General features: G+C 47.2%; 1 protein-coding gene across 1 annotated transcript in view; it reads right to left on the reverse strand.

The window, feature by feature from the left end:
• The window catches only part of LOC142257220 (interferon-inducible GTPase 5-like), an 84,455-nt gene that overhangs the window by 14,591 nt on the left and 63,276 nt on the right, over positions 1 to 6,588 (reverse strand). The window lies entirely within an intron of this gene.

Here is a 6,588-nt window from a genome sequence, read left to right on the forward strand (position 1 = left end):
GATGCGGTATTTCCCTTGACTGTAATGTCAACCTCACCGAAGGACTCAGAAGGGAAATATACCCATTGCTCGCTTCCCATTCAGATCCGGTGGGAGGGACAGCTAATACCTACCTCTGCAATGATAGACTCTGGGGCAGGGGGAAATTTCATGGACTCTTCTTTTGCCAGGAAACACGGTATCCGGACTCAGCAAAGATCCTCACCGGTTACCATGGAGACGGTAGACGGATCTCCGTTAATCTCTGGACCAGTTGATCGGGAAACAGTACCCCTGGAATGCGTGATGAAGCCAGGTCAGCAGGAGACCCTTGTTTTCATGGTAATTTCTTCTCCTCATTTTCCGATTATTTTAGGTATTCCGTGGCTACGGTCTACAAATCCTGTCATCGATTGGGAGACTAAGGAAATATCCTTCCCACCGCAGAGTGGTCCGACCATTAGTCCAACTGTTCCGGTTCCAGTAACACCGAATGCGGAGGGCACTGTACAGGTACCTGTTTTACCCCCGGTTTATCACGACTTCGCTGATATATGCGACAAAAGAAAAGCCGATCAGCTTCCCCCGCATAGACCGTATGATTGCCCCATAGACTTACTCCCAGGGGCGGAGATCCCGTTTGGTCATGTCTACCCGTTGGCGGCACCTGAGCTAGAAGCACTAAAAGAGTACATTGATGAAAGTCTAGCCAAGGGATTTATTCACCCGTCTACCTCACCAGCAGGGGCACCCATCTTTTTCGTGAAAAAGAAAGAGGGGACTCTGAGACCCTGTATTGACTACCGGGAACTGAATAAAATAACCATCCGGAACCGGTATCCGTTACCGTTGATTCCTGAGCTATTGGAGAGGGTCCAACAGGCAAAAATATTCACTAAATTGGATCTCCGTGGGGCATATAATCTACTTCGCATACGTCCCGGAGACGAGTGGAAGACCGCGTTCCGATGTCGGTATGGACATTTTGAGTACCTAGTGATGCCTTTTGGACTTTGTAACGCTCCCGCGGCTTTCCAACATCTAGTTAACGATATTTTTAGGGATATAATGGACCAATTCATGGTGATTTATCTGGACGATATCCTAATCTTTTCTGATTCCCTACAGGAACACCAGGAGCACGTCAAGACCGTACTTACCCGGCTGAGGGAAAACCACCTGTACATTAAGCTGGACAAATGCGAATTCCATTGCTCACAAATACAATTCTTAGGTTATGTCATCTCTCCTCAGGGACTGAACATGGAGTCTGGCAAGATACAAGCAATTCTAGACTGGCCGGAACCGGGAAACATCAAAGAGGTACAACGCTTTGTCGGTTTTGCCAACTTTTACCGACGCTTTATCCGTAACTTTTCAGAGATCGTTCGTCCCATCACTCTGTTAACCAAGAAAGGACAGAAGTTTGTGTGGTCCACCCAGGCCCAGGAAGCTTTCCATCGTCTCAAGGTTTGTTTTACCTCAGCGCCAATATTAGTACATCCGAATCCCACACTTCCCTTTATCGTGGAAGTCGACGCTTCCGACTATGCATTAGGGGCCATCCTTTCTCAAAGGACTGGGGACAAGAGTCTCTTGCATCCGTGTGCTTTCTTTTCCCGCCGGTTGTCCCCTGCAGAAAGGAACTATGACATTGCGGACAAGGAATTGTTGGCGATTATTTCAGCTTTTAAGGAATGGAGACACCACTTACAGGGAGCCGCGCAGCAAGTGATAGTACTCACAGATCATCGTAATCTGGAATTTCTTAAGTCTGCCAGGTGCCTGTCTCCACGGCAAGCCCGTTGGAGCCTATTCCTTAACCAGTTCAATTTTATCGTTACCTACCGTCCAGGTTCACGTAATGGGAAAGCCGATGCCTTGTCCCGAATCCACGCCGTGGACTCCGTGCCTGGAACCCCGTCTCAGACCGTGTTATCGGATGCCAATTTCGTTGGAGTAATCCAGGACCAGGACTTGTGGAAGGACATCAAGCTGGCCTATGATGGTGACGTATTTCTTGCTGCCCCCCCCGAATGATGTAACTCTTGTTCTTCGGAATGGTGTGTGGTTGAGAGAGCGACGCATTTATGTCCCGGAGGCCGTAAGACTTCGGGTTCTCAAGTTAGTCCATGACTCCGTGTTGGCTGGTCATAGGGGGGTACAGAAGACGCAGGAATTTTTGAGCCGTTTTTTCTGGTGGCCTACCTGTTTAAAGGATGTAAAGGACTATGTCCACTCATGTGTGGTTTGTGCCCGGTGCAAGGTCCCTCGTGTGGCTCCTACGGGACTCCTCCAACCGTTACCCGTGCCATCTCGCCCTTGGGGGTCTATCTCAATGGATTTTATTGTGGAGTTGCCGGTCTCAGGCGGTCACAATACAATTTTAGTGGTGGTGGATCGGTTGACAAAAGCTGCTCACTTTATTCCGTGTACCGGTCTTCCCTCAGCCGCAGAGACAGTGGATTTGGTTATCCAGAACGTATTCCGATTGCATGGGGTACCAGACGAGATCATCTCTGACCGGGGCGTGCAGTTCACGTCTAGGTTCTGGAAGGGGTTTTGTACGGCACTCCAGATTGATGTCTGTTTGTCTTCTGCATACCATCCTCAGACAAATGGGCAAACCGAACGGACTAATCAAACCCTGGAACAATACCTTCGATGTTATGTCAGCCATCTGCAGGACGATTGGTTGAAGATGCTTCCGTTGGCGGAGTTCTCGTATAACAACACTCAGAGCAGCTCCACTAAGGTAACGCCCTTTTTTGCTAACTTGGGTTACCATCCGAATGTTTTGCCTAGGTCACCCGTAGCGGTTTCGGTGCCAGCGGTGGAGGACCGAGCTACGACAAAATCTGGAGATTCTAAAGGACACTGTGGCTACGGCTCAGGAGCGTTACAAGAGGTCGGCAGACACTCACCGGAAACCGGCACCCATGTATAAGGTAGGGGACTCTGTATGGTTATCCACCAAAAACCTGAGGTTGGGTGTTCCTTCGCAGAAGCTGGGACAAAAATTCATCGGTCCGTTTAAGATCACCGGGATCGTGAGCCCTGTGGCCTGTCGGCTGCGGTTACCGCACCATCTGAAGGTACACCCGGTCTTTCATGTTTCTCTCCTCAAACCCGTTTCTCCTAATACGTTTCATGGTCGTGTCGTGCCTCCTCCTCCGCCTGTGATGGTCGACGGCGAGGAGCAGTTCGTGGTTGAGGACATTATTGACTCCCGGATCCATCGTCGTCGGCTTCAATATCTGGTACGTTGGCAGGGGTACGCCCCCGAGGACGATTCCTGGGAACCGGTGGGTAACATTCGGGCACCCCGGAAGATTGCTCAGTTTCATCGACGGTACCCGGACAAACCTGGCCCTGATCCGTCCTGAGGCCGTTTCTGGGGGGGGGAGTAATGTCAGGTTTCCGGGTTTTCCAGTTCTCTTTTGACAAAAGCTTGCCCTCGGTTAACATGGAGTTTACTGTTCTGTTGCCCTACTTCCTGTCCAGCTGCTTAAAAGGCCGCCTCTAAGCCTAGTCCAGTGCCTGAGTATACTGCTTGCTGTGTGCTCCTGCCTTGCTGCTTCTAATTCCTGATTGCCTTTGGATCCTCCTGAAAGAATACCGACCGACTCTGGACCATACCCAGTTTCTTCAAGCTGTGCCTGGACTCCGTCTGCCGTCTGTGGTCAGCACTTCTGCCCGGTTCCTTCCGGTTTGTAACCACTCTGGACTATCATCCCGTACGGACACTCCTGGACTTTACCACTTGCCCCTTGTGTCCCGGCTGCTGCGCATTTAGGCCTTCCGGGGTGATTGCCGGACAGTCCCTGTATAGGGGTTCGCTCTGGTGGTCTCCCTGGGGGAGTCCGGTGCGTGGCCCCGGGAATTCCCTTCGCTCCGTTTCGGGAAAGTATTTCGTGTGTTTGTTCTGCTGTGTTTGTTCCGTTCTGTACCTACCGTGGTTACATATTATAAACATCTTGTACCAAGAACTCGTCTCTGGTTGTCATTGCCCTAACGCTATCGAAATCCTCAGAACATACGATAGTATTACACACCCGATAAATCAAAACTTGTATAAAAGACACCTTTCCACTCACTCAATCAATCACACTCCATCCTCTTCACCATGGCCAAGACCAAAGAGCTGTCTAAGGACACCAGGGCCAAGAGTATAGACCTGCATAAGGCTGTGATGGGATACAGGACAATTGGCAAGCAGCTTGGTGAGAAGGCAACAACTGTTGGCACAATTATTAGAAAATGAAAATAACTATCAATCTTACTCGATCTGGGGCTCCATGCAAGATCTCCCTTCATGGGATAAGGATGATTCAGAGAAAGTTCAGGAATCTCAAATTGTTTAACATTTAAGCCTTGGAACACCCCCAAAATTTCCCCCAAAAATGCACCGTTAAGATAAAGTAATAACCGATAAATCCTGCAAAACTTGTATAAAAGACACCTGTCCACTCAATCAATCATACGCCAACGTCTCCCCAATGGCCAAGACCAAAGAGCTGTCTAAGGACACCAGGTACAAGAGTATAGACCTGCATATGGCTGGGATGGGATACAAGACAATTGGCAAGCAGCTTGGTGAGAAGGCAACAACTGTCACAATTATTTAAAAATGGAAAATGACTGTCAGTCTTACTCGGTCTGGAGCTCCATGCAAGATTTCGCCTCGTGGTGTAAGAAAGGTAAGAAATCTCAACTTTTGGAACATCTAAGCTCTGGAACACCCCTAAAAGTACCCCCAAAAATGCACCGTTAAGATAAAGTAACAGCCGATAAACCAAAACTTGTATAAAAGACACCTGTCCACTCACTAAATCAATCACACGCCAACGTCTCCCCCATGGCCAAGACCAAGAGCTGTCTAAGGACACCAAGGACAAGAGTATAGACCTGCATAAGGCTGTGATGTGATACAGGACAATAGGCAAGCAGCTTGGTGAGAAGGCAACAACTGTTGGCACAATTATTAGAAAATGAAAATGACTATCAATCTTACTCGATCTGGGGCTACATGTAAGATCTCATCTTGTGGGGTAAGGATGATTCAGAGAAAAGTCAGGAATCAGCAGAGAACTACACGGGAGGACCTGGTCAATGACCTGAAGAGAACTGGGACCACAGTCTCAAAGATTACAGTTAATAACACACTACGCCATCATGGATTAAAATTCTGCTGCACACAAGGTTCCCTTGCTCATGCCAGCTCATGTCCAGGTCTATTTGTAGTTCACCAATGACCACTTGTATGATCCAGAGGAGACTTAGGAGAAGGTCATGTGGTCAGATGAGAGCAAAATAGAACTTAGGACAATAGGCTTCTCAGTTAACTCATTCTACAGACGGCAATACAGAGTGCAATAAAAGAGGAACTCCGAAAATGACAAATAAAAAACTACAAAGTCTCCTGTAAGACCACCATAGTGAGATTACTGATGGCTTCCCAGTTAACTCATTCGCCAGCCAGCAATACAGAGTGCAACAGAAGAGGAACTCAGAAAAAGAGACATAAAAGTAAAAAGTCTCAAGCTCACTGATGGCTTCTCAGTTAACTCATTCTGAAACCAGCAATACAGAGTGCAACAAAAGAAAAACTTAGAAAAATATATATAAATAGCTACAAAGTCTCCTGTAAGACCATCATAGTGAGCTCACTGATGGCTTCTCAGTTAACTCATTCTGCAGCTAGCAATACAGACTGCAACAAAAGAGGGACACGGAAAAAGACAGATAAAAAGCTATAAAGTTTTGAGCTCACTGATGGTTTCTCAGTTAACTCATTCTGCAGCCGGCAATACAGAGTGTGCTCACTGATGGCTTCTCAGTTAACTCATTCTGCAGCCGGCAATACAGAGTGCAACAAAAGAGAAACTTAGAAAAATATATATAAATAGCTACAAAGTCTCCTGTAAGACCATCATAGTGAGCTCACTGATGGCTTCTCAGTTAACTCATTCTGCAGCTAGCAATACAGACTGCAACAAAAGAGGGACACGGAAAAAGACAGATAAAAAGCTATAAAGTTTTGAGCTCACTGATGGTTTCTCAGTTAACTCATTCTGCAGCCGGCAATACAGAGTGAGCTCACTGATGGCTTCTCAGTTAACTCATTCTGCAGCCGGCAATACAGAGTGCACCAGAAGAGGAACTCAGAAAAAGACATAAAAAGCTACAAAGTCTCCTGTAAGATCACCATAGTGAGCTCACTGATGGCTTCTCAGTTAACTCATTATGCAGCCGGCAATACAGAGTGCACCAGAAGAGGAACTCAGAAAAAGACATAAAAAGCTACAAAGTCTCCTGTAAGACCACCATAGTGAGCTCACTGATGGTTTCTTAGTTAACTCATTCTGCAGCCAGCAATACAGAGTGCAGCATAAGAGGAACTCAGAAAAAGAGACATAAAAGGCTATTAAGTCTCAAGCTCACTGATGGCTTCTCAGTTAACTCATTCTGCAACCAGGAATAGAGTGCAACAAAAGAGGAACTCAGAAAAAGACCTAAAAAGCTACAAAGTCTCCTGTAAGACCATCATAGTGAGCTCACTGATGGCTTCTCAGTTAACTCATTCTGCAGCTAGCAATACAGACTGCA

The sequence above is a fragment of the Anomaloglossus baeobatrachus genome, chromosome 11 (genome assembly GCF_048569485.1).
Source record: "Anomaloglossus baeobatrachus isolate aAnoBae1 chromosome 11, aAnoBae1.hap1, whole genome shotgun sequence".
NCBI classification, from domain to species: domain Eukaryota; kingdom Metazoa; phylum Chordata; class Amphibia; order Anura; family Aromobatidae; genus Anomaloglossus; species Anomaloglossus baeobatrachus.